Source organism: Nyctereutes procyonoides, unplaced genomic scaffold, assembly GCF_905146905.1.
Source record: "Nyctereutes procyonoides isolate TBG_1078 unplaced genomic scaffold, NYPRO_anot_genome, whole genome shotgun sequence".
Taxonomy (NCBI): domain Eukaryota; kingdom Metazoa; phylum Chordata; class Mammalia; order Carnivora; family Canidae; genus Nyctereutes; species Nyctereutes procyonoides.
Window position 1 is genome coordinate 20176239 of NW_026575141.1, and position 27851 is coordinate 20204089.

The window sequence follows — 27851 nt, forward strand, 5'->3', positions numbered from 1 at the left end:
ATGTCCCAGGAGGAGTCATGGGGACATGGGCAGTGGGGATGGTATCAGTCCGCTTCTCTACCACCTGTGGTTCACACCTTTGCTCATATTGTTTTTGGTAAATATTTTAGAGACAATAAAAGCTGTTGCACTTAAAGATTGTCTAGTGAGTTGCAGTTTGAAAACAAAACAGAACAGCAATATGGTAGTTTTGAATCATTTGGCAGGAGACTGGGTAAACATTTAGATTGATTCCAGGAAGCATGTCTCCATGTCCAAAAAACTGATTAACTGCTAGTGACTAGTGGTGAATTGATCCACTTTAATCCAGGGCTTCCAAAAACACTTCTGACCGATGAAGAACAAAGAGTTTATATCTTATTTCAGACAAGGCTTCTAACAGGGGTCCCAGTTATCGAAGGAAATCTTCCTTTTCATGTTTTACTGATGATCGTGATACATGAACCTCATGATACTTTGGATGACAGAACACCAAGTAAAATCCCTTTTTCAATATCCCACAGTGTCTTAGTCCATTCTGGTTGATAAAATAAAATACCATAGGGAGGGTAACTTCTAAACAACAGAAATTGACTTCCCATAGTTTTGGAGGCTAGAAGCCTTAGATCATAGCACTGGCAGATTCAGTGTTTGGTGAGAACTGCTTCCTCACTGTTGGATGTCTTTTCAGTCTAAACACACATGGCAAAAGGGGTAAGCAAGCTCTCGGGGTCTCTTTTATAAGGGTATTCATTCCATTCAAAGTACTCTGCCCTCATGACACAATCATTTCCCAAAGCCCCCATTACCTAATTCTATCACCTTGGGAGTTAGGATTTAAACATGAATTTTGAGGGGACACCAACATTCAGACCAAAGCACATGGTAAGTTTACATGAGAAAGTAACTAATGGTAGCAGGATAATCTTTAGCCTCTGTTGGGTAGAGACAACAAGCAAATTGCATTGGGCATGAGTGCAGCATTTGAGTCTTCTACAGGTGTTTCTAACAGAGGAGGGACCATTTTGAGGTAAATATTCAAACTACATACTGATCTAAAGGCAACTCTAAATCCTGTCTGATAAACTCTCTTACTACATTGAAATTTGAATGTAATTGGCTTAAAATCACTTCAGCGTAGAAAGCATGAGATATATATATATATATATATATATAATTATATATTATATAATTATATAATATATATATAACTGTGGAAAGCTGGTTAACCTTTGAGATATTCTAATCACAAATACACATACCAGAGGTGGTTAACAAGCCTTTGAAATGCTCACATCAGAAGTCCTAACCCAACTACCATTAGTGCTTCAATTACTGCTATCTGGGTCCTCACTATCAAGTTTATAAATCAGTGCAAATGTAAGAATTAATATTTCATTGGTGCAATGAACTTGTTTACAGTAAATGGGTTGGTTTAAAATACTGTACTGATACTTTCTCCATTGCATGAAGGGAGCATAAGAAACTGAGGAGTCTATATCAGCCTTCTTCCTAAAGAGTAATTCTTTAGGTTAGAATTCCATTTGGTCCAATGTCAACCCCTTAATGAAGTGTTTTGTTACCTGAGCCAATCAAAAATTCGCTTGAGCTATTTTTATTTTTTGAGGGATAGTGTAAGTATAAGAGCATGCTAGCTAGAGGGAGAGACAGGAGAGGGAGAGAGAATCTTAAACAGACTCCACACCCAGCACAGAGTCCCACATGGTGCTCAATCTCAGAACCGTGAGCCAAAATCAAGAGTCAGACACTTACACATCTGAGCCACCCAGGAGCCCCTTCGCTTGAGCTGTCTTAAAACATCACCACTTTACAATGTCAGTCACAGTGCATAATGGAGTACTTAGAAGGACATAGAACAGAAATTCACAGAGCTTATAGAAAAGGTATTGGCTCTGAGGCCCATTATTAGCCTCACTGATAGTAAATGTTTACACTATTACAAAATTTGGTCTAGAACTTGCTTTCATTGAAACATGCTATCTAGTAGGAAAATTGTGGGTGGAAAGACCTACAGTCATTAATTACTTCTATGTAGTAGAGGATACCTACATTTATAAACAAACACACAAACACACGTTGGGACAACTGTGAATAGTGGAAATACATGATTTAGTTCATTTCAAAGCACAAGTCCTCATCTCAAAAACAGTAGCAGAATACCATGTCCCAGTCTAAATTTTGTATTGTCCCTAGATTGTGCAGTTTTCCCCTTCCTGACAAATTTCTAAAAGCTACCTTTAGTAGCAAATGCCTTACAAATTTGCAAACCCAAATTCATGCTAGTATAGCAATGAATAATTAAGCCAAAAATTATAGAAGAAATTAACACTGAAGATAACCCAGTGCTCTCAGCAAAGTGCTCTCATATCAGGAGATGACTTGAAAGCTTAATTAAATCCATATTTTAAGTATTATTGATTTTTCTTATTAGATTTTTCTCACAGAAGCAAAGAAAGTGATGGTTTACTTATTTTCCAGGGCATGAGGTTGGAAAGCTGTGAAGAGAATCAAAGTTGATTTAGAAACTGTAGAAACAGAAGAGAGATGGAGCTATTCCATGTTTATTCTTACTCTATTAGTTGCCTAAATTGTATGCATTTGTTTCAAAACTACTAAACTACTTTATTACATTGTGCTGTGATGTGTATAAAGAGGATGGTGGAAGAAGACAATGAGCAAACGCCTGATGTATCCATCTGGAGCACCTTCTTCAGGGCCAGTCTGTGACAAAGTATGGACTATAGTTTGTTAGGGCTGGCTTTCCAACTTCCCTTTAAGTAGTCTGAAGGTTGAGGTGACAGATGCTGTCACCACTATTTTGATTGCTGGAGGACTCCTACTTAAAATAAGTAAACTGACCTGAAATATTATATTCACATCAACACAAAGTCCTGAGGGCTATTTCTGATAATTCTTTGAGTAACTTAAGTGGGTTTCAAGCTTTCAGGTTTACTAACTTTAAGTTGAAAGCAGCAATATTCATCCACATTGACATCAGTTTTAAAAGATGCATTTAGCAAACACTTACTGGTTAACTACTATGTTTGAGGCACACTGTTAAATGCTAAAAGTACAAGTGGTCAAAATGGCACCAGATTACAATTAAACAATTACAATTAATGGTAAGCATAAGAAAAGAGATATCTATGAAAAATTAACCATGTTTGGAATGTGTAGCTCTCCACTTTCCTGAACCTAACCTGTAGGTCTTAATTTGGGCTGCTCACAAGAACTATGTAGGAAGTTGTTTGTTTCAGTCCTGACAGTCATCTCTTCCCCGTCCAGAGCTGCCTCATCAGCATAACCAGAGTGGCAGAGGAGTTGGGAGCAGCCTTCCACAGAGAGTAGAAGATTTATAAACAAACACACAAACACACGTTGCGACAACTGTCATGGTATATTATGGGTGTTGAGAACCACTGGTCCAAGCAAGCAGTTGGGAAAGGAATCTTAATTTCTCTTTATCCTCTCCCTTCTTCAAAGGCTTCATCACCAAGTTCAGTGTGAGCAAGGTGGAAGAGCTACTTGACAAACCATCTTTCACACTTGGAAGATTGGGTTTGTTTCCCGAATCCAAGTCTCCCTTGAATGCTAATGATCCTGATGGTCAAGAAGATCAGGAGAAGATAAAAATTCAGACTACAGCACAAGTGGCCCAGAGAAATCTGATTAAAGGACAAATGTTGCAACATCAGATCTTAGTTTGCTTTTGCTCTGTCACAATCTGATAAAAGTGATGTAGTTTTGGAATATAGGTGAGGTTTGGTGGGGTGAGGTCCAGAGATGATGACTAAGAAAAAATTCTTGAGATGTCTTTGGTACAAAGTTGTGGTTTTATTAAAGCACAGGAACAGGGCCCATGGGCAGGAAGAGATGCTGCCCTGGGCTTGTGAGGGGTGGCTGATTATACACCTGCAGAGTTGGGGCACATAAGGAAAAGGGAGGTTTCAAAGGATTTTCATTTGCTAAAGAGTACCTACAGGATACTGGAGGCCTTGCCATTGTCAAGTTAGGGTTGTTCTTCCCAATTGCAAGGCATTTAACATTAAGACATTGGGAGCTTCCTGGAGGAATGTCACATATAGCTCATGGAGTGGGGCCGTGGGGAGGGGGGGTGTGGTTTGCAGGGTGTGAGCTCAGCTAACCTTCTGTTCCCTATCAAAAGGATCTCCAGCTACTTCCATGACATTTATTGTAGGAGACAACACACTTTCTATGATTTTACATTCAAATCCTTTAGAGGGTTTCTTCCATAGGCTATTCCCATCCTGGAAATTAGTCTTCCCAATTTATACTTTTTTGAAATCCACTGATGCTTTATGTTTTATTTGCCATTATTTTTAATTTAAAAAATGGTTGAAGTATTTACTTATATTTCATCTTCAGAGGGAAACACATCTGACTTAATTCCTGATTCCTCTTACCAGAGGACATTTCCCTTTGAAAAGCCTCCAGATCACAATGATCCTCTCCCATCACAGCTCTTCATGGTCTTGGTCTTACTATGATTAGCACTTGTGTTCTCAGTCCTTTGGGTGCAGTTTAGAATTTGTCATAGGAGCACATGCTTCTAAATGCATAAAAACTGCCTTTGTAAAATAAATAAATAAAAATAACTGTCTTTGCTATTATTCTTTCATGTGGTTTTGCTTTGTCTTTCAAAGTAGATGTTAAGCTGTTTGTCTGCTAACTCATTGTTCTACAAAGTCAAGAAGGGGTTGTATCCCTGTAAATTTTACTTCTTAAAAACCCTGAAGTTGAATTTCCCCTGCCTATTGACGTTTAATTACCATTGGTTTTGCAAGTAAACAAGGAAAAAGGAATTATTTTCTGAAATTGTTACTTAGAAGCACACAATTTTCAGCTTTTTTACAGGCATTAAAGGTTGCTGTATGAATCCTGCCATTTCTAAGAAAACACTTTTTTTTTAAAATACAGCTGATTTATTCTGTACCCACGTAAAATAAAAATCTCTCAGTATTGTGCTTTTGTTTTTAAGGACATTTTCACAAGTCAGGAAAACTTGGCTGTAGAGTGATCTGTAAAATCTCTCAGTGGGTCATTCTGAAAAGGTTCTTTCAAGGAGGTAAGTCCATTATGGTCTCTGTGACTTAGTTCCTTGTGTGGTTAATTATAAACATTGTAGTATGAATCAAGCATTGGGTAGATTTATGATGCTTCTTTTCCTTGAGATTCTTCAAAGGCATTTTATTGCCTCATTTGGGGCCTCTATCTGAAAGTTTATCTTAGAAAAAAAGGTCACATAACAGCAAATATCTGGAAAGGATTTTCTGAAATCCAATGAGTTGTTGACTCAAGCATTTTGTTTTATTTTTCTCCCTAGTTCAAGGTATTCACCGATTTATTAAGTACCCTAACCCACTATATTATAGGAATGTATAAACTGTTTTCTATGTTTGTACTTCCAATTGCTTAGATCTCAAATAAATTAAAATTGGGGAACAAAAAGGAAGATGTCATAAACTATCAGTTACTCATTCAGATAGAGATAAAAATAAACCAAATGATCAGAAAGTAATGTCATAAAATACTCCTGCCCTGGTGAAAAATTATTTAGATTACAAGAAGTAGAACACATCTGTACTAGCCTTTGTTTAAAAAAAAAAAAAAAGACAGGGGAGGAGATTTAATAGAAGGACTAAAAAATATCTCATTGCCTTGTGCAGTTAGGTGTTGCAGTTAACAGAGACACGATCAAGCTCAGAAAGTGAAAAGGAGACTCCATCTCAGGTGTGGCATCACCTGTCTTCTTTGCTTATCTCATGATATCTGTCCCATTTTTTTTTTCTGCAGACTGACTTTTTACGTCTACTATAGACATGGCTGCTTCAGTACTTTTCATGTCATTTTTTCAATTCCACAACTTAAAATGAATTAGAACCTGATTCCTAACTCTCTAGAGAAAGCATCTCATTGGCTCAATTTTTTTTAAAGATTTATTTTTATTTATTTATGATAGAGAGAGAGAGAGAGAGAGAGAGAGAGAGGCAGAGACACAGGCAGAGGGAGAAGCAGGCTCCATGCCGGGAGCCCAACGCGGGACTCGATCCTGGGACTCCAGGATTGCGCCCCGGGCCAAAAGCAGGCGCAAAACCGCTGAGCCACCGAGGGATCCCCTCATTGGCTCAATTCGTTCCATTTGTCCTTAGGTGTCTGGAGGCACAATGAGCAATGGCCACTGCTTAGAAGATGGCCAAGAGTTCGGCTTTCTAGTTCTGCCAGAGGTATAATTGTAGACTCACCAAAAAGAAACACAGGACAGTCAGTGTGACCAATATAAATGACTCATCAACAGAAGATGCCAGAGAGATGTGGTATGGACAAAGGGCATGAGGGGATGGTGATTATAATCTATGAAACACCTAAGAATAACAATAATAAAAATAACAGTAATAAGAGAAAAGCATTACTTTCTTTAAAAAAATTATTTATTTAGTTATTTATTTATTTGAGAAAGAGAGATAATGTGGAGGAACAGAGAGAGAGGAACAAGCAGACTCTGTACTGAGCCCAATGCAAGGCTCAATCCCAGGACCTTGAGATCATGACCTAAACTGAAATCAAGAGTCAGATGATTAACAGTCTAAGCCACCTTATCACTGCCAGAAGAGCATTACTTTCTTAATCCTAACTTCTACCATAATAATTTATTTTAAATAAAAATAAAACCAATTCCTTCCTATTTTAATTGACTTGGATTTATTATATCAGCTAGTAAGATATAATTGTGTTCATTCACATTTCAGCTCTTAGAAATTGGGGTAAGGATGAGTGCTGGCATAGATAAGTATATGGAAAAATACATAAAATAGCCTTTGCTTGCAAAAAGCTTAGTTTCAGTGGGGAAATAAAAGTTTCCAAGGTGAAACAAGTATAGAAAAGCACATTTGCATATTATCTATATCTATATTTTCTACGTTAGTTGATATGAACTGTAAGATCTAGATGAAAACTAAAAACATAATGAGCCTTCCACTTGAACTAATGGAAAGCCACACAATTCAGACCAGCACTCACTCTGATGACATTTTTAAAAATTAACACAATTAAAAAAAATACATGTTGGCATCATATAGATTTTAAGATACTGAAGAATTCTCAGGCCAAGATTTAGGAGAAGATGAGAAAACAGAGACATAAGCATTTGGAACTGATTTCCAGGAGCATCTGTTGATTGCTAAAGAGGCTGCTTCATCAGCAGCACTTTTGCCAGACTTACTTAGCATGGGAAACAGGAAAAAAAGCAATATCCCCAACAACTGAGGAATCTGGTACAACCCTGTGTTTGGGTTGGTCCCCCAAATGGCTTAATCATAGAAGTAAGGAAGAATCAGAGGTAAACTCTCACCTACATGGACTATGGCCCAATGTCAAATGATCAAGTTTGACAAAATTCTGAAATTAGATAAGGTAACACCAGCAAGAGATTACACTGACCACAGAGGCACAGCAGAAGCCAAAAAACAAAACAAAACAAAAAACAAAAAAACTTTTGATTGGAAGGTAACATTAGCTAGGCCTCAAATTATTTCTACAAGCAGTTTTTCAGATAAAGTATCTGGAACACAATCAGTGATAACCAGGCAATGATAATGCAACCAATGATAACACAGAGGCAGGAAAAAAATGGGTATGAACCAGCAGAAACAATAAATAGTTAGGGAGACCCATTGAGACTTGCCCATGTATTTGAACTAATGGACACAGACTTTAAATAGACTTTAAAATAACTATGTTGGTTATGTTCAATGAGATAATGATGTAATTGAAAATTTGAACAGAAAACTGGAACACACAAAATAATTACATACTTGAAAAGGAACAAAATGGAAATTTTAGAGCTAAAGATCCTAACAAAAATGAGAACTCAACAGATGAGTATAACAACTGATTAGATACAGCTAAAATGAATCAGTTAACTGGGGAGGTAGATCAAAAGAAATTATGCAGAGTAAGAACAGAGAGATAAATGAATGTTATGTGCCAAAAAAGAGTGTAAAAGACATAGGTAATGCAAATGTGTATCTATTTCCTTTCTCAGAAGAAAAGACAATATATAGCAGAAGCAATATTTTCAAAATAATGGCTATGAAAAAAAAGATTAAAAAATAATGGCTATCAACTTTCCAAAACTAATGAAAGACATCTTCCACAAATTTAAGAATTCCGAGCATGAAAAATACAGAAACGCACACCTATACATATCAAAGCAAAATCTCAGACAACCAATTATCAAGAGACAATCTTAAAAGCAGCCAGAGAAAAAAGAGATACTATATGCAAATGAGTAATCATTAGGAAAAGAGATGACTTCTTACCAGAAAAAATACAGGGATATTTTCAATGAACTGAAAGAAAATAATTGATTCTTATACTATTGAAAATATCATTCCAATTTAAGCTAAATCCACAGACTAAAAAAGAATTAGGAAATTCATTACTGGTAAAACTACAAAGGAAATAATAAATACTCTCCATGCAGAAGGACATGATCCTAGATAAATCTTACAAAAGCAGGATGAAATAAAAACTAATGAAAATTGTAAATAGGAGGGTAAACTAAATTGAAATTAGCCTGTTATAAATAAACCTGTTATAATAAATCTGTTACAATGATATGTTATGGGGTTTAATACACACACACACACACACACACACGTTTTGGAATGATCATTATTTGGTTATCCTTAGAAGCAATCCACTGAAGAGAGATGACAGAAATGGTTCTACTTGAAGCTTATAAAGCTTGTTGATAAGCTTCCTCCCCCACCCCCACTTCACCCACCCTTCCACGAGAATCAGAAGGAAATTTTCCAAAGCAGTCAAGACTGTGACATCCAGGGAAATGGGGCAAGGACTGCCAGCTTGTTTCCCTGGGCAGCCCTAGTTAGCTACGAGAGAGCAGCTGGCAGGGAAAGGGGTGCAGGAATCTCTGAGACTCCCCGAAATCATGAATCCTGAATGATGCAATGACTACCCTGACTACGCAGGTGTCTTTCTTCCCCCCCCCCCCAAAGGTGTCTTAAAGTACTAGAAAAAAAGAGTATAGCACTGTCTTTAACAACTAATAATGGAAATGGAAATGGAAATGATTCTCTGGAAGCATTTGTATCTTAGAAGAGAAAATATACATATGTATATTTAAGTTTAGAAAACTTTGTTTACAGATTACCAAAACAACATTGATTTTTAAATCATATTTTATGTGGCTCAAGCAAAACATAAATTCTTAATGTTGCAATATGTTTGTCATAAAACAATCATATGGTCCATTTGCAAAGGAACAGTGGTTATAACTGAGATTATATTATTTTTTCCTCTCAGAAACTTCATTTTTCAAAATAAAATGCTATAATCATCACAGTGAAAATATAAGTAGAAAAATACAAACACCTATTTGAACCTACAGCTTTCTTCCATCTTTCTGACTCATTCTTCTCTTCTTTTTTTCTTTTTTTAAAGATTTTATTTATTTATTCATGAGAGACACAGAGAGAAGCAGAGACTTAGGCAGAGGGGGAAGCAGGCTCCATGCAGGGAGCCCGATGTGGGATTCAATACTGGATCCCAGGATCATGCCCTGAGCTAAAGGCAGACGCTCAACTGCTGAACCACCCAGGCATCCCCCCGCCTTTTTTTAAAGATCATTCCTCCTTTTTAAAAATTGAGTTAATGCAATCATTTTCAAAGGGACATGATGAGGAATATTAAAAGTTAGAAAGAATATTGTGATTGTTTAGTAGGAGTTTATAGATGCTGAATACTAAGTTATAGGTGATGCAACGAGCATAGCTTTTCAGAAATACTTTAATATAAGTTTGGCTTAATTCATGCTTCCTGATGCATTAATTCAAACAGACTAATAAAATCAAAACAGATTGTATTTTTAATTTTGTTAAACACCTCTGTAGATACTCCATGTAGATAAATTTTGTTGAATTCTAGGTAATAAGCAGAGAAAGCACCCATTATCTAAGGAACATCATTATATAAAAACCATGTAAATAGGCTAATTGTACATAAAATGCTCTATTTCAGTGAAATAGTTTCAGTGAAATAGAAAATTTTTTACATTTTCCTAAAGAATATTAGGGTTTAAAATAATGATAATTGAGTATCAATGAACACCCCTGGGGAAATATTTATGGAAATATTTAATGTTTCCTGAATAATAATACAAAAATGTGGTATTTGCTAAAGAGAACCCACAAAGACAATTTCATTCTCGAACTATTGAATGTTTTACTCCTTTTGATCATCCAGTGACTTCGTAATCACTGAGAAAACTGGATTAGACACTTTGAAACAAAGACTTTCTCCTGCAGAATTATCAATGACAGGGACAATGTTAGAGATTGCAGAAAAGCTCTCATCAACTACAACATATCTCAATTTAAAATTCCAGCACTGATATATTGTAACCATGACAGCAAAGAAGCCCTTTCTCCAGTTGTACAATAAAGAGATAGCATGATATCCATTGAAAAGATTAAGTAATGAAACAGGACACATTTCTGTCACTTCTATATCCGCCTGCTGTGCAAGTACATAAAGAGAAAAAGAAGCCATCAGTTTGAACAGCATTTTTCAATCTGGAAGCTTTTAGGAAAATTACAGGGCACTGAAGAATTATAGTTCACATTAGAACTGATTGGTGTCATAGTCAAAAGGGGGATACATTTCTTGTCCTTTTGCAATAGGAATTTGTCTTTCATGAGCAAAGATAATCACCTCCTGTATTCACAAAACTAAAGTTGTAGCTAATCAAAGAAATCACCAACTGAAGTAAAGCCTTCATGGGTTCTTGACTTAATACTAAACTGATTCTAATTTTCATAAATGACAAGCAGCTCTGTGTTGTCAGCCTCTGCACAAGTAATAGTGTTCCTGGACCAAGGTTATTCCAATGTTTGGTCCTGGAAAAATATCTGGCTCCTATTAATATTGGTAGAAGTTCTGATTCCAAATAAACCAAAATTTTTCATTATCCAGAGTAGCATCATTAGGAAGATCAGATTAAACAAGGTCGATTTCTCATCTTTCCTAGTAGTCAAGGAAGAAATGTTTGAGAATAGCAGCCGCTTCTCTTGAAATCACTGATCACAATTCTTAGCATTGCTTCCTTCTGAATTTTAGCTCAGAGCTAACAGAGAACAGCAAACACATAACTGTGCTATTCAGCAAAGAAAGGAGAGAAAGCTGGCAGTTTAATGATTTAATAATATCTAAATCAATTGTTTACTGAGCACAAGAGGTTTTAACAGTGCAAAATCATGTAAGAAAGGCTTGAGGAAATCTGACCAAGCTAGCGAAGGCATATTTATACCTAATAAATAAAAATACTGGTGTACTTGTCAAGCTATCCTAAATTTTGTGAAAGTGTTAAATGATAAGTACATAAACCTACAGGGGTTCTTGGATCCAAAACCTGAATTCTCTATTACATTTGGTAAAATAAGCAAAAGAAATCGTAGAGAAGTCCAAGTCACATTTTAAAACAGGTCAAAAAGCTGTAAAAAATATATTTGAATGATTAAGTAAATTCCATTTAATATTAGAAATGTGGTTATCATTCTAAAGATACCCTCACAAAGAGCAGAATAAAAATGTCTAAAACAAGTCTATACAAATTACTTGATGGAAAATGGTCAAATGATAGCAACTGAAAACTCTGTTTTCAGATGTGTTGGACTAATTTCATTTTGGTTGCTTTAATAGTAGTAAGGGAAAACTGTTATGTGCAATTAGGAATATTGCAGAAAGACCAGGGTGGATCTCTCGGTGGGAAACAGCATTTTGTTAAGATGGAGCAATTCAAGAGATCTTAATAAAGGGACTATTTACAGAAGTGTGGGCAGAGTTAATAAAAACAGTAAGAGATGTTGAGGTACCTAGAGATAGCAGAGCAGGAAGCTATTACTATCCTAACCTGGAAATAAGGAAGTAAATAATGTTATTAGAGCCCAAGAAGAAATGAAGTCATGGGGGAGAGGCTGCCCAACAGAGGAGGAATCTACAGACTTGAGTGTCCAGAGCCACTGCCAGAACCCTGAAACAAAGCAGGGAAGACATGGTAAAGAAATATTTCTATCTTGTCTTCCTTTTTCATTTCAACTTTCTGTTGATGGTTTTCACTGGCTAAGTTCAACAGGTTTATCTAGCTATTGAGGGGATCTGGGTAATGCTGGCCCCATACAGGGCAACAATCTGGGAATAGAAGGATAGAAAATGAGTGTGAAGGAAGCAAATGTGGAATAACCAGCATACAGTTTATGTCTATTGGCTGCAAACTAATAAGTAGGTATTTTTACTGACTTGTAGTAATTTCAATTATTCCTACCTCCCAACTTTTGTGGCTACAGGTTAACTCTTTCTCTATTGTTAGATTATCTTATGTCCATTTTTTTACTATTATAAACAATATTGTAATAAACATTCATTACTGAGAGGTAACAGTTACATGAAAGATGTTTTAAAATAAAATTATTGAGGTATATATACTCATAATAAAGCTAACATTGCAGTTAAGTGTACAGATTGGTGGCATTTGACAACTGTATACAACCTTGTCAACACCATACCAACCAAGATATAGAACATTTACATCCTTCCAAAAATGATTCCTCATATCCCTTTGTCATAAACCTCCTCCAACCATTACTTACTCCTAACAAGAGTTGATCTGATTTTTATCAGGACTAGAGTTGTCTATTCTGTAAGTTCATAAAATGGCATGTTTAGTCAAACATCTGTGGAATGAAGTCTTGTTGCATATATATTAGTTGCATATATATAGTCGCATATTTATTAGTAGAATTCTCTTACATTACTCTTGTGTCATCAGCAGTCTCTATGTGTGTGTGTGTGTGTGTGTAGCTCTATTTTTGTACTCTGTATTCTGTTCCATTCACTTATGTCTATCATAAGAGATATAATTTTACACTCTGATAATCGCAGCTTCATAGTAAGCCTTAAAATCAGTTAACCTAATTCCTCCCACCTTGTTTTCTTAAAAAAAAAATGTATTGGCTATCCTGTCATTTGCATATGTATGTAATTTTTAGAATTAACATCAATTTCTTTAAAAAAGCCTACTGAGATTTTTATTGGGTTTGCACTGTAATCATATATAAATTTGGAAGAATATACATCATAACATTACAGACTATTTTTTTAAGATTTTATTTATTTATTCATGAGAGACACAGAGAGAGAGAGAGAGGCAGAGACACAGGCAGAGGGAGAAACAGGCTCCATGCAGGGAGCCCAATGCAGGACTCGATCCCAAGGTCTCCAGGATCCTGCCCTGGGCTGAAGGCAGCACTAAACCGCTGAGCCACCCAGACTGCCCAACATTACTGACTCTTTTAATCCATGAATATAGTGTATTTTGCCAATGATTTTGGACATCTTTAATTTCTTTCAGCAATGTTTTATAGTTTACAATGTACTGGTCCTTTACATAATTTGCTACATTTATGCCTAATTATTTTATGATTATTTTGATATCAAAATAAATTGTAGCATTCAAATTTTTTCCATTTTTTGTTGCAACTATATAGAAATACAATTGAAATTTTATATGTTGTATATCCTAAGATCCATTTAGTAGTGCAAATTCATTTATTGTTCCAACAGTTTTTTAGTGTCCTCAGGATTTTTTATTTAGCCACTTATGCTGTCTGTAAATAGTTTTATTTCTTCCCTTCCAGTGTGTATACCTTTTATTTATTTATCTTGCCTTATTGCAACAGCTAGAATAGCTGGTAAATATCGAATGAGAATAGTGAGAGAGGGCAGAGAGGGCATCCTCTCAACGTTCCTGATCTTAGGGAGAAGGAACTCAGAATGTCACCATTAAGTACGAAGTTTGTTGCAGAATTTTCAGAAATGCCTTTTATCAACATGAGATAGTTTTCTTCTATTCTTATATTTTACTGAGAATTTTTACTATACATAAGTTTTAAATTTTGTCAAATATATCTTTTTTAATCTGTTGAGATCAAAACATGTCATGAATTACACTGAGTTTTGAATGAAGAAGCAGATCTTGAATATCTGGGATAAACCTGACTTAAGTAGTATTAACCTTGTTTATAAATTGTTGGATTTTATTTACTAAAATTATTGAGGATTGGCCTATGCTTATGAGAGTTATTGGTCTGTAACATCATTTTTTTGGTATTGTCTTTGTAAGTTTTATCAATGTTAGTCTAGCCTCATAAAACTAATTGAGGAATGTTCCTTCCTCCTCTATTTTCTCTACGAATTTATATAATATTAATATTTCTTGAATGTTTGATAACTATTAGTATAACCTTATAAGCTTGGAATTTTCTTTGTGGGAAATTTTTGTTTTGTTTTGTTTTTTGTTTTTGTTTGTATATTTTTTTATTGGAGTTCAATTTGCCAACAAATGGTAAAACACCCAGTGCTCATCTCGTCAGGTGCCCCCCTCAGTGCCTGTCACCTAGTCACCCCATCCCCCTGCCCACCTCCCTTTCCACCACCTCCCTTTCCACCACAGTGTTAGCAGCACTGTGAGGGAAAGACACCCTTGAATTGCTGAGTAGGGTTGTGAACTAATACAACTATTACAGAATAGAATTTAACAATATGTAGCAAAGTTAATATGTGCATTTATCTTCTTAGCAATATTATCTACTTCTATGAATCTATCCTAAAGATACATGACAAAAAGATGTATACAAAAAATACAGTAATACATAAGGCTATCTATTCTGTGAAATAGTATTTTTAACAAAATAAAACCAAAAACAACCCAAATATCTATCCAATGGAGCTGCTTAAATGAACTATATAGTACATGCATTGAGTAGAGTACTATGGAGCCATTTTAAAAGGAATAGAGAATATGTCTATGCATGTCCTGGGAGCAATTTACAGAAAGTATTGCTAAGTAAAAAAGCAAAGTGGGGGGAAATACATAGTAGTGAATTTTACTTCTGTTTATGAAAGAAAGGGAGAGGAATACATACATTTGTTTTTACACACATTTTAAGTTGAAAGGTAATATAAAAGTTACTTCTAAGTAGGGGGATAAAATATAGTAGAGAGGACAGTATATATACATTTCTCTGGGAGTCAGACACTCTGCAATATGTGCAGCTTCTTATTCCAACTAAGTATGGAATCACTCCTGTATCTGAGACTCAGTTCTTAAAGAAGGAATCACAACATAGGAGAAAGGTCATGTACTCTATAGTTAGTGACACCAGGGTTAGGATACTGGCTTTTCCTTCCCTGGCCAGTGCTACTTTGGGCAAGTTACTTAATTTCTCTGGACTTCAGATTTCTCGTGTATAAAATGGAGATAAAATTAGCACTTACCATATAAGAGTGTGCAAAGGATTAAATCAAATAAAGTGACTTCACAAACCAACACTTCTCAATAGGAATATTAGTGCCCATAGTTATAATCAATTTAGAGATATGGCTAGAAATGTCTTAAAGTATGAAAATATGTGAATGATTTCATTAATAAACATTTTTTAGTATATTTAAGATATTTTTCTGTGAAGAATGTCACTACTGTAGTCAATTGTTCTTTCTTGAGTAGAAAAAGAAAGCAGTGTGGTTACAGTCCATTGGCGCTGTGGACTCATGGTCAGGAGTGTGTCAGGTGTACGCATACTCATCTGCATACTTGTGTTCATTTTAGAGAAAAATGAGAACATGTGTTTTATAGGGTAGAACTCAGCAGTAGAGAATCTGTGAATGCTAGACACTGGCTAGCAATCAGAATGGGTCTGTGGATACACGGTGATTACCTCAGTATTCTACACTAATCAAGATGGTCTCCAAAGGAAAAAAATTCAGTGAAGGAGAGAGAAACATAAGGCTTTACAGGTTGTCATAAAAACAATTAAACCATGTAAGTAACTGTTATGTAATTAGCAAATTGCCTTTCTGTGTGACCTAGGGGAACGTCTCAAGTTTTTCTCCCTCCTATTGGTCTTCATTCCCCCAAAAATATCAAAACAAGGAAGTTGGATTAGAGGTTTCATAACATCTGTCTCAGCTCTGCATCTCCTGAGCTGATGATGTAATAACTCCAAACTTTAAAATTCTCATCTAGACCTTAGAATAACAGGGGAGCAGGTAATACTTAGAGATGAAGGCATTCCCTTGGCATGTGGAAGGGAGGCTGTGTGATTTTCCATCTGGAGTGAAGTCCTGTGAGTTTAATTATTCTCTAAATCTTTTCTGTGAAGAATTACCATGTATGTTTCTGACTTGCATAATTATTCTTTCTTGGCCCTTAAATTTGAGACTGTTGGGTTTTTGCTGAGTTTGTACCTAAACAAGAGTCAACCAGTCATATTTTCACAGAATTACATAGAGATAAATAGAAGTACTTAATTTAAGCACTTAAGGTTCCTTTTAAAAAATATGTATATATTATTTATTCGAGAGAGAGAAAGTGCACACATGCGTGTGTGCAAGAGAGAGAGAGAGAGAGCACAAGCAAGGGGGAAGAGTAGAGGGAGAGGGAGAAGCAGACTTCCTGTTGAGCAGGGAGCCCAATGCGGACTCCATCCCAGGACCCTGGGATCATGACCTGAGTTGAAGGCAGATGTTTAACTGACTGAGCCACCCAGGTGCCCATCCAACATTCTCTATATTCAATTGAATCAGTTGTCCACACTGGCAGGGCTTTTTGTTTTGTTTCGTTTTTCTTCTCCATATATAACATGTTTCTTGGGCTTGTAAAGTGATACATATGTATAGAACATTTGAAAACTACAGAAAAGAGAAAGTAATAAAAAGTGCTTGTAATTCCTCTGCCCAGAGATAATAAATTTTGACATTCTGGTATACTTCTTACTTTAATTGCCTATCATTTTACAAGGTTTCACATACATTATTTAGAGCAATCATGGTTTCCAAAACCTCCCTTGTCAGCTCTCAAATTTATATCAGGAAACCAATACATTTTTCTTGGCTGAAGTGAACTGAGGAGTTGAAGCATCACAAGTGAGAGAAAAGAGGGAAAATAGAGCTCAGAATCTGTTTCAGTTATGAACTTATTATAGCAAAGGATTAAATGGCCCCCTTCAAAGCCATTCCCAGAAACCTCTCCTTTCATGACCTCATTATTACCTGATTCTTATCTTAAAGAAGAGAAGAATTATGAGAGTAAACTATTAATACTATTGTCAAAGTCAGCATAATTCCTTTTTGTCTTGCATTTGGATAAAATGCCACCTCCCATTGTATTTTGTGGTACCCAGCTAACCCCTCATTACTTTCCCTGATTCTGAGCCCTCTGGGTATCCTCTCCTTGCCACTCAAAACTTCTTCTACACTATTGACTACTTATGTCAGCCCTGGGCAGCCCAGGAGACATGAAATAATATGGATTGATGCTTGTCAAAAGAATAATTGAATACAAAATATTCTCAAGAGGAGACTAATCTGAACTATGGAAAAATCCACTGATTTTTAAGGTGTAACTTTAACATAGTTATACACACAGTAAAAGATCACTAAGATTCTGCTAAAAACCATTTGAATAAACCGAACTATGTGTATTTGGAATAATTAAACGTATATGCAAATGAAGGATATATCAATGGAATCCATGTTTTCTGGAACCCATGTTTTCAAGAGGAATAAAATAACAATCTGTATAAGAAATATTATGGTAAATTGTACCATATTAAGCAAACTTATCTTGGTTCTTTTTACTTTTAAACTTGATGAGTCACCCAGTGATTTGTTGTTGGTGAGCTTCCCATCATCTGAAAAATTGGAGAACTGGAAAAATTTTCAACTGCCAGTGGGCATAGATGTCAACAATTGCCAACTGGATCATGACAAATATTCAATAGCCAAAAAAATATATATGAATCAATATTTTGTAATTGGTTATAATTTGTAAAAAAAAAAAAGTTAACCAGTGTTTTGTATTTTTGAATATGTTTTTAATAAAAGTTTGGCATAAAAATGTGTTCTTTTAAGAACTCAATTTAATAGTAGACAATAATAGTTATTTGATATTTTTAGCTTATAATATCAATAAATCAAAAGTTGCCAATCCTATGCCAGTCTCTCACTTTTATTTCATTTTTTCAGAAAATTTACTGGTCCATAAATCCCAAAATCTGGGACCCACTAGATTATCTGACTTCCATCATTTCTCTTACTTCTCATAGTATACCACTGCATATATCTAGATATTAAATGTAAGAAGGATTTTTCTGTAAAACCCAAGAATATCACAGCAGTCTTAACATTCCTTGCAGGTTGTTTGCTAAATGGCCAATAAGAGGTACATGAAAAGTGCTCAGTATCACTAATTATCAGGAAATGCAAATTAAAATCACAATGAGATATCACTCAGATCTGTTAGGACAGCTTTCATCAAAATGATAAAAAGATAAGCGCTGACAAGGATGTGGATAACAGGGAATCCTTGTGCTGTTAGTGTGAATGTACACTGGTGCAGCCATTATGGAAAACAGTATGGATTTTCCTCAAGAAATTAAAAATAGAACTACCATATGATCCATAAAACCTACTTCTGGATGTACATCCAAAAGAAATACATGTACTTGTACATCAGTGGATGAATGGATATCAAGTGGATGTATCAAATAGATGTCACACACCTATGGAATATTATTCAGCCAGGAAGAAGAAGGAAATCCTGCCATTTGCAACAATGTGGATGTATCTGAAGGGCATTACACTAAGTGAAATAAGGTCAGACAGGGAAGGATGCATACTGTATGATCTCATTTATATGTGCAATATAAAAGTCAAAAAAAAGTCGAGCTCATAGAAACAGAGAATAGAATGGTAGTTATCAGGGGCTGAGGTGTGGGGGAAATATGCTGGCCAAAGAGTGCAAGCCTTTACTTACAAGATGCTAAGTTCTGGGGGTCTAATGTACAGCTTAGTGACTATAGTAAAGGATACCTGGATTCTATATTTGTAAGTTGCTGAGAGTAAATCTTAAGCATTCCCACTCATATAAACAAAAGGTAACTATGTGAGGTGATGGATACATTAATTAACCTGATAGAGGTAATCATTTCACAAAGTATATGTCTATCAAATCATTACAATGTATACTTTAAATATATATGACAATTTTGTCAACTGTACCTCAATAAAGCTGGAAAAATAAAGCCCTTTGCTTTCGTAGGTAATCAGAATTCTTATCCTGCTATCTGCTTTATCCCATTAATTTATTTAAGAGACTAACTGGATTAAAACTGGCTCTTTAACTAATTTGTTAACTTTTCTTTAACTTCAGAGACCACATCTCTGAAAAGTAACATATCCACCGATACAACAGACTACAAAATACATTATTTCTTTAATCTTATACTATGAGCCTTATAAGCATTATTACATTTTAGAAGACAGGGCTTAGAAAGGTTAAATAATTTCCAAAATTCACTGGAGCTTCTCCTACATGATTCCCATGCTTCTGTTGCACATATATAAGATTCTATTAAATATTTTTATCCATTCCATTGTGCTTAATATTTATATGGTGGATTCAAATTATAATACAGAAAGATTATTTCAGTGTCTTTTGTTTCTATTTATATATTGTTTTCATTTGTTTTTGAGTACTCTGAATTCAAATTGGGCTTTCCCTTGTGGCTTATTTTCAACAAAATATTTTCGATAAAATATATCTGAGGATAATTAAAATTGTTATAATGCAATGCATCTTCTGATTCATATGCAATATGAACTTAAAGAGCTTACCCCTTTTTTAATAGCTTTTGAATACCAAAATATTACAAATAACTATAATTGGGGCATTGCATACATTTTAGCCCATTAACTTTGGTGTATTTTTACAGTCTAATAATCTAAATTAAGTTCTTTTTGTATTGCTGAAATACAATTTTTATTTTCTTTATGAAATGGTCCATTCTTCCATTTGCATAATCATCTCTTCCATGAAGCCTGCTAAGGGCTTCTCTTCATCCTTGATACTCTTTCCCACTCTTCCAGCATCCATTCCCGCTACTCTACATTCAAAATATATCCCAGATGAATTCTTTCCTTTCCATCTCCAATGTTACCACAATCACTCATCCACATTAATGCACAAACTTCCTAACTGGTCACCCTCATTTCCAGGCAATTCTTCACACTGAAACTAGAATGATCTTATTGTGATGTGTGTATCGTGATCCTGTTCTTCCTCTGCTTAAACATCTACAGTGCTTTCCCATTGTGCTTTTCACCATATTTAATGTCCTTCAATGGCCTCGAGTCTCCATGCAACAGCCCCTCTTAATACTTCCACCTCTTCTATTCTCCTCCTCTCCTTTCCTTCTAAACTCCAACCCACCGGACTTTTGGGTCCTCCATCCCACCAAGCTCATTCCTGACTCAGCACCTTTGCCCATGCTGTTCCTTTTGTCTGGAAAGCTCTTCCTTTTGATCTTTATATTGAACTGGCTTTTTCTCATCATTTAGAGCTCAACTTCCTTAGAAAGGTCTTCTTAGAAACATCCCCACCTTATCCCTCTGTATAAAACTGTTTTATTTTCTTATAGCCTTTCCTTTGTCACTGTCTTATTTTGCTTCTTGATTTGTTTATTGGCTTCCTAATGGTTTTGAAACCTAATAGTTTCCCCCACTAGAAGAATGAAAGCTCCCTGAAAGCAGGGCCTTGTCTGCCTTATTCTTGCCTGCCTTATTCACCACTTTGTCTTTCCCTAGTGCCTAAAATAGTCAGAATCTTATTATGACTTCCATGGGCCAGAGTCACTTTTGCCTTCTTGGGCTTCCCCCCCCCCTCTCTCTCAGAATATATATATATATATATATATATATATATATATATATATATAATTGGAGGTAAAAGATCTGTACTCCAAAAGCTATAAAACATTGAAGACAGCACAAACTAATGGAAAGATAGTCAATGCTCATGAATTGGAACAACCAATATTGGTAAAATGTCCCTACTACCCAAAGCAATCTACAAATGCAATGCAATCCCTATTAAAGTGTCAACAACATATTTTACAAAGTTAGAATAATCCTAAAATATCTATAGAATGACTAAAGACTCCAGATAGCCAAAGTAGTCTTTAAAAAGAACAAAGCTGAAGGTATCACAATCCCAGATTTCAAGATACACTACAAAGCTGTAGTAATCAAAACTGTATGATACTGGCACAAAAATAAACATATAGATCAAGGAAAAAGGATAATGAGTCAGGAAATAAACACACACTTATATGATCAATTAGTCTATGATATAGGATGCAATAATATACAATGGGGAAAAGACAGTCTCTTCAACAAATGGTGTTGGCAAAACAGGGCAGCCACATGCAAAAGAATGAAACTAGACCACTTTCTTACACCATACATAAAAATAAACTCAAAATAGATTAAATATTTATTTTTTAAAAGATTTATTTATTTACTCATGAGAGACGCAGAGAGAGAGAGAGAGTCAGAGACGTAGGCAGAGGGAGAAGCAGGCTCCTCACAGGGAGCCCAATGTGGGACTTCACCCCAGATCCCCGGAGAAAGCAGATGCTCAACTGCTTAGCCACCCAGGCGTCCCTGGATTAAGGATTTAAATGTGAGACCAGTAAACATAAAATTCCTAGACAGAAACATAGGCAGTAATTACTTTGATATCAACTGCAGAAACATTTTTCTAGTTATGTCTCCTCATGCAAGGGAAACAAAAGCAAAATTAAACTATTGGGAACACCAAAATAAAAAGCTTTGGCACAGCAAACGAAACCATAAACAAAACAAAGAGGCAATCTATTGAATGGGAGAAGATATTTGCAAATGATATATGTGATAAGGGTTCAAAATTTAAAATACATAAAAATTTTATACAACTCAACACCAAAAAACCCCACAAAGAATTCAATAAAAAATGGACATACAAGATGAATAGATATTTTTCCAAAGAGGACATACAGGTAGCCAATAAACACAGGAAAAAATGCTCAGCTTTATTAATCATCAGGGAGAAATGCAAATTAAAACCACAGTGAGATATCACCTTCTAATTATCAGAATGACTAGTATCAAAAAGAGAAAAAACAAGTGTTGGAGAGGATGTGGAGAAAAAGGAATTCTTGTGCCCTATTGGCAGGAATGCAAATAGGTGCAGCCACTGTGGAAAACAGTGTGGATGTTCCTTAAAAAAGCAAAAATAGAAATACCATATGATATAGTAATTCCACTACTGGGTATTTACCTAGGGAAAATGAAAACACTAATTCAAAAAATATATGCACCCCTATGTTTATTGCAGTATTTTTTACCATAATCCTGCAAAATATAGAAGCAACCTAAGTGTTCACTGATAAAATGGATAAAGACGTCGTGGTATACATATACAAGGGAATATTACTCCACCCTAAAAAAGAATAAAATCTTTCCATCTGCAACAATGAATATGATCCTAGAGGGTATAAGGCTAAGTGAAATATGTCAGTCAGAGAAAGAAAAATACCATATTATTTCATTCATGTGGAATTTAAGAAACAAAACAAATGAAAAAAAACAAAGAAGAAAAGAGACAAACAGATTCAAATATAGGGAACAAACTGATTTGCCAGAGGGAAGTGTGGGGGTGGGGTGGATAAAATAAAAGGGGTTAAGAATATACCTATCTTGATGAGCAATGAGAAATGTATAGAATTGTTGAATCATTATATTGTACAAGTGGAACATATTATAATGTACATTAATTATACTTGAATAAAAAAATAAAAATTTGAAACAAAAAGAAATTGGCACAAGACAGATTAACAAGAGAAAATCTAATTATGTGCATGTGAGGAATCTACATAAACATGAGAGATTGGAAAGATAATCAGACAAAATAAGATATATATTTCAACCTAAAGTAAGTAGAATTGGGTAGAGGCATCCTTTAAAGGAATGAAAAGCAATTCACAAAAAGATGAAAAAGAGTAAATGTTTGGTAAACAAATGTTTGCTGGACCTTGTCTCTATGGTACACAGAGATGACTTTAATCAAACAGATCTTGCTAGGCTCCTCCTCGTCTCCCATACCTAGTTTAAATCACCTGATAGGTATCTGGAACAGGTCCTCTATCTAAATTCTTTTAGGCAATTAGCGCAAGGAAAAAAAAAACTTCCCGAATCTTCTGTTTCTTAGAAATAATCAGCCTAAAATAATCCACACGCCAAGAGATACATTTTGGGGTGGCAAATAAAAATATTAAAAATTATATCTTATGATTGTTATTGGTATAAAGACATATATTAATATCATATATTAAAAACTTTTGTCGAACCTAAAATTTATTTTTTTTCCTTCTGATTGAAAAGAAATTAAAACTTGTTTATGAACCATGGGTACTGTATCTCCTAATGAAGTCACCCTGAGAACAGTGTCCTGGGCATGGCAGCTGCTCAATTGTTGAATGGATTAAATGGATGGCATGGAATTCAGGATAGTTGGACCCTGCCTCACTTCCACTTAACTGGTTAATAATCATCATTAGTCCTGTATTTGTAAACCAAAAGGGTAAAATCAGTTGAGTTTCCTTTTGTTTTCTCAACTCCTCCGAAATTCAGTGACAGTTATGGTTTGTGCCATATCATTTCGCCTTTTATTACACACATCTACTATCTTTTATTGCTTTTGTGATTGTTTGAAGTGTTAGTCTTATCTCTATGACTAGATTATAGAGTCTTTCAGGACTAGGATTTTATTGTATTTTTTCTTATAATGTTCCCAGAGTCTATAGCACAGGATATGTGATTAATATTTCCTGGTTATTTGTCTGATTACACTTTTAAGTTATTATATACATAAAAAATATAGAAAAAAGATAAACTTTAGTTAATACATAGTTGAGTACTGGCTCAAGAGAGAAATGGCTTGAAAGGAAGTAGTGGGTGTTCTGAAGCAGGACTTTTCAATCTTTTTCAAGTCATGTCCTGGCACAATAGGAAATGGCCACATTTGCCCAGCACTTGGCTAAATGAATCAGGCTGCTTGAAACCAGAGGTGACTCAGACCCCACCACACCATTCAACAATACTTTATTTTCGAGGAGGAAAAATAATTTACCTTCTATGTTCTTGGCTGAGACCCCTCTGTAATAAAAGATTAACAGGAGAAAAAACAAACAGATGTTTAACATATATACCTCTGGTATACATGGGAGACACCCAGAAAAAAAAAAAAAACTGAATAACTCTTAAATGACCCAAGCTATGACCTCCAATACCATCTCCAGCTAAAGACAAAAGAAGTTGTGGACATGAGGGGTGGGGAGTCAGTTACCAGGCAAAGCAGAGTTAACAAGGGTTAAGTAGTTATGCAGATTTTTTCAAATATTTTATTTATTTATCTCAGAAAGAGACAGTGAGAAAGCAGGAGCAGGGGTGGTGCAGAGGAGGCAGAAGGTGAGGGAGAAGTAGTCTCTCAGCTGAGTAGGGAGCGTGACGTGGGGCTCAGTCTGGCGACTCCAGGATCATGACCTGAGTTGAAGGCAGATGCTTAACTGACTGAGCCACCCAGGTGCACCTAGTTATGCAAATTTAAGTCAGCTGCTTTCTCCACTGATTAGAGTTTCTAGAAATGTCGTCATATTTCTTTTCCTGGTACAGAGAGGGGGCTACCCCTAGAAATGAAGATTTTCCTTATTAGTGTCAATGTCTCTTATAAAAGGATAACTTCTGTTGTTTCTTAAAAATAATCGGTCTAAGATAAGCCTTATAACAAACAGACATATCTTGAAGTGACAAATTGTGCTCCCCTGCAGTGCCACAACTGCTGGACAGCCTTCTCTGAGATCTGCCATCATTGCTGATGTAGAATTATTAACTAATTTCCAGTGATATAATAGATATGTCTCCTATCAGCTGGTGAGAGCCAATTGCTAAATTGTTAGGAATTTTGCCAGACTATTGTTAAATAGAACCATTGTTAAAAATTAAATTATATAAAATTATAAATAAATTATATTAATAATGAGTATAATAAATCCTCAAAGCTTTACATTTTGCCATTTTACGATTGCATCTTTTCTTTCTTTCTTCTTTCTTTCTTTTTCTTCTTTCTTTCTTTCTTTCTTTCTTTCTTTCTTCTTTCTTTCTTTTTCTCTTTCTATTTTCTTTCCTCTTTAAGTGGGCTCCACAACCAGCCTGGAGCCCAGTGTGCAGCTTGAATTCACGACCCTAGATCAAGACTTGAACTGAAATCAAGAGTCAGACACTTAACCAACTGAGCCACTTAGGCATACCAATTTCTTATATTTTATTGTTAGCTATGTTTTTTAAGTTATTTGTGCTTATTATATGCATATGATGGAAACAACATAATGGTGTGCTACTACTCAGGCCCTCCCAACTCCAGTAATGTCAAAATGGTAGATTGAAATTGGCCATGATGAAAGTATTTTCCCCAGGGAAATCAAAAAATACTGAAAACCAGGGCTTTTTCTTTCTAAAGGAAGAAAAGAGCTGTCTGTTAAGTGTCTATCACCACATTACTTTCCTTATCCCTCCTTCTTATATATATTGAAGGGGTTCAGAACAAGTCTCCCCAAAATTGCTACTTTGGCCTGTGGACTATTTTGAGCCAAAGGCAATCAAGACCCAGCGGACTCACGAATAACTTTTACTTCTCCTTTAAATGACCTAAAAGAATTTAGACAGGGGCCTGGCCCAGAAATAAAGCTATTACCAAGAGATAACATTTTTATCTGAATGACCTATCTGTATGGCAAGACAAAAATCTAATTACCAAACATCTGCTCTTCTTATCATCCTGTGAATCATCCTCCTCTCCTTTAAAACCCCAGGTCCCTATTCCATTCCTTAGCTCAAGATGGCATATAAGCCTCAATTGCCTGGGTTGTCCTTGGGTCTCATATTCTCGTTGGCCCCCATACATACAAAATTAAATTTGTTTCGTCCTGTTAATAATGCTTTATGTTAAGTTGATTATTAGAAGGCCAAAGAACCTAGAAAGATAGAATCACATTTTTTTCCTCCCTAATGTACTTATACCTGTGTACATGTCTGTGCATCCATAAACACATATACATACAGCAGGTCTAGATTGAAGATATTCTGAGGGGCTATGCAATCGATAGTCAACAAGAAATGTTAGTAAATGTAGTAGGATCTATGAAATTGGAGTGATCCTCCGGGCAAATGAGCAAAGGGGAAGAAGGCACTTTTAATTCAGCCTTCAATTTGGCTGCTTTCCACCACTGGCATATGTCCAATTCCTACCCCCAATTCTCTACACCTACAACCAAAACTGTTGTGCTGCTCTTTGGTCCTTGGAAACCTGTTTGGTGACTAATCTGGTGACCTAATTTATACTTAGTTGTTAACAGTGCTTTAATGTATTATTTCTCCTAAGTAATACATTTCATGTCCATAAGACTCTTTCATGCCCTACCTCCTTGAACCAGTGAGAAGAAGCCTATTTAACTTTATTTAGCTTCATATAAACTATGTTGTATTTTGTCTGCTAATTTCAAAGGGTCTAGAAGTTTTGAGATCTTGTTATAAGGTCAATAACAGAAAGGAGTGATTGCTTACTCACAGTGAAGCAGGCAGTGAGGAGCGGCTATGAAGTAGTAGACCCACATATGAGAATGGGTCTTGCTATCAGCAGTAGTTCATCACGTGGGCTAGTGTAATATTTGCCCTTTTTAGTTGCTACCTTTGCCCTTATTTTACAGGTCAGAAAGGCAAGACTCCTAGAAATCAAGGGAATTACTGAAGATCACAAGATGCTAATCCTAAATTACTAACTGCATAGTAACAATTTACTTCATAACCTAGTGGCATAAAACAATCATGTTATTAGGGTCCCAAATTATGTGAACTTGATATATGAGAAAGGTTCAGCTGGACAATTCTGTCTTGGGGTCTCTTATGAGGCTGTGGTCAGATATCAGCTATATTGAAACACTTGGGGGGCTAAAGCAGCTGAAAGCTGTCTCCCTTTCTCTCTCTTGAGAGATATTGATATTAAGATCTCTGTCTCTAGCTCTTTTCTGTCTGGAGCCATGTAGGGTGCAGAAGAGAAGAAAAAGAAGTTTCCTTCTTTGCCAGGACCCCTTAAGAAAAAGCAGAGATATTTTGCAAAGTTGAAAATCAAGCATCTGGAGAAAGAAGTTTGCCCAAAAGACACTTAAGCAAGAAGGAAGCTTATAGATTAAAACAAAAAAGTTAAGCATTATCACAAGGAAGGCATACAGAATTGAAATTTGAATGGTCAGGATGTTAAGAAAAGCTGGCAACTTCCATGTATCTGTGGAATCCAAATTGGCATTTGTCATCAGAATCAGGTATCAATGGTGTGAGCCCAAAGGTTTGAAAGGTGTTGCTGCTTCTTTGTCTTTGCCAGATCTTCAATAGCATCTTTGTTAAGCTCAACAAAGCTTCAGTTGACATGCTAAGGATTGTGGAACCACACGTAGCACAGGGGTACCCAAACCTGAAGCCGGTGAATGTATTGATCTACAAGCGTTGTTATGACAAAATCAACAAGAAGCGAATTGCTTTGACAGACAACACACTGCTTACTCAATCTCTTGATAAATATGCCTTCATCTGCATGGAGGATCTGTTTCAGATCTATACTGTTGGAAAATATTTGAAAGAAGCAAAAACTCCTTGTGGCCCTTCAAATTATGTTCTCCAGGAGGAGGAATGAAGAAAAAGACCATTCATTTTGTACAAAGTGGAGATGCTGGCAACAGGGAAGATTGGATCAATAGGATCATTAGAAGGATGAAACTAAGGTATCTACCATGATGATTTTTAATCTGATCGGTTAATAAATGACTACT

The 27851-nt window shown here is 35.6% G+C and overlaps 1 pseudogene; it reads left to right on the forward strand.

Moving 5' to 3' along the window:
- Window positions 1-27816, forward strand: LOC129498164 (60S ribosomal protein L7-like; annotated as a pseudogene).
- The last annotated feature ends 35 nt before the right edge of the window (window positions 27817-27851 follow it).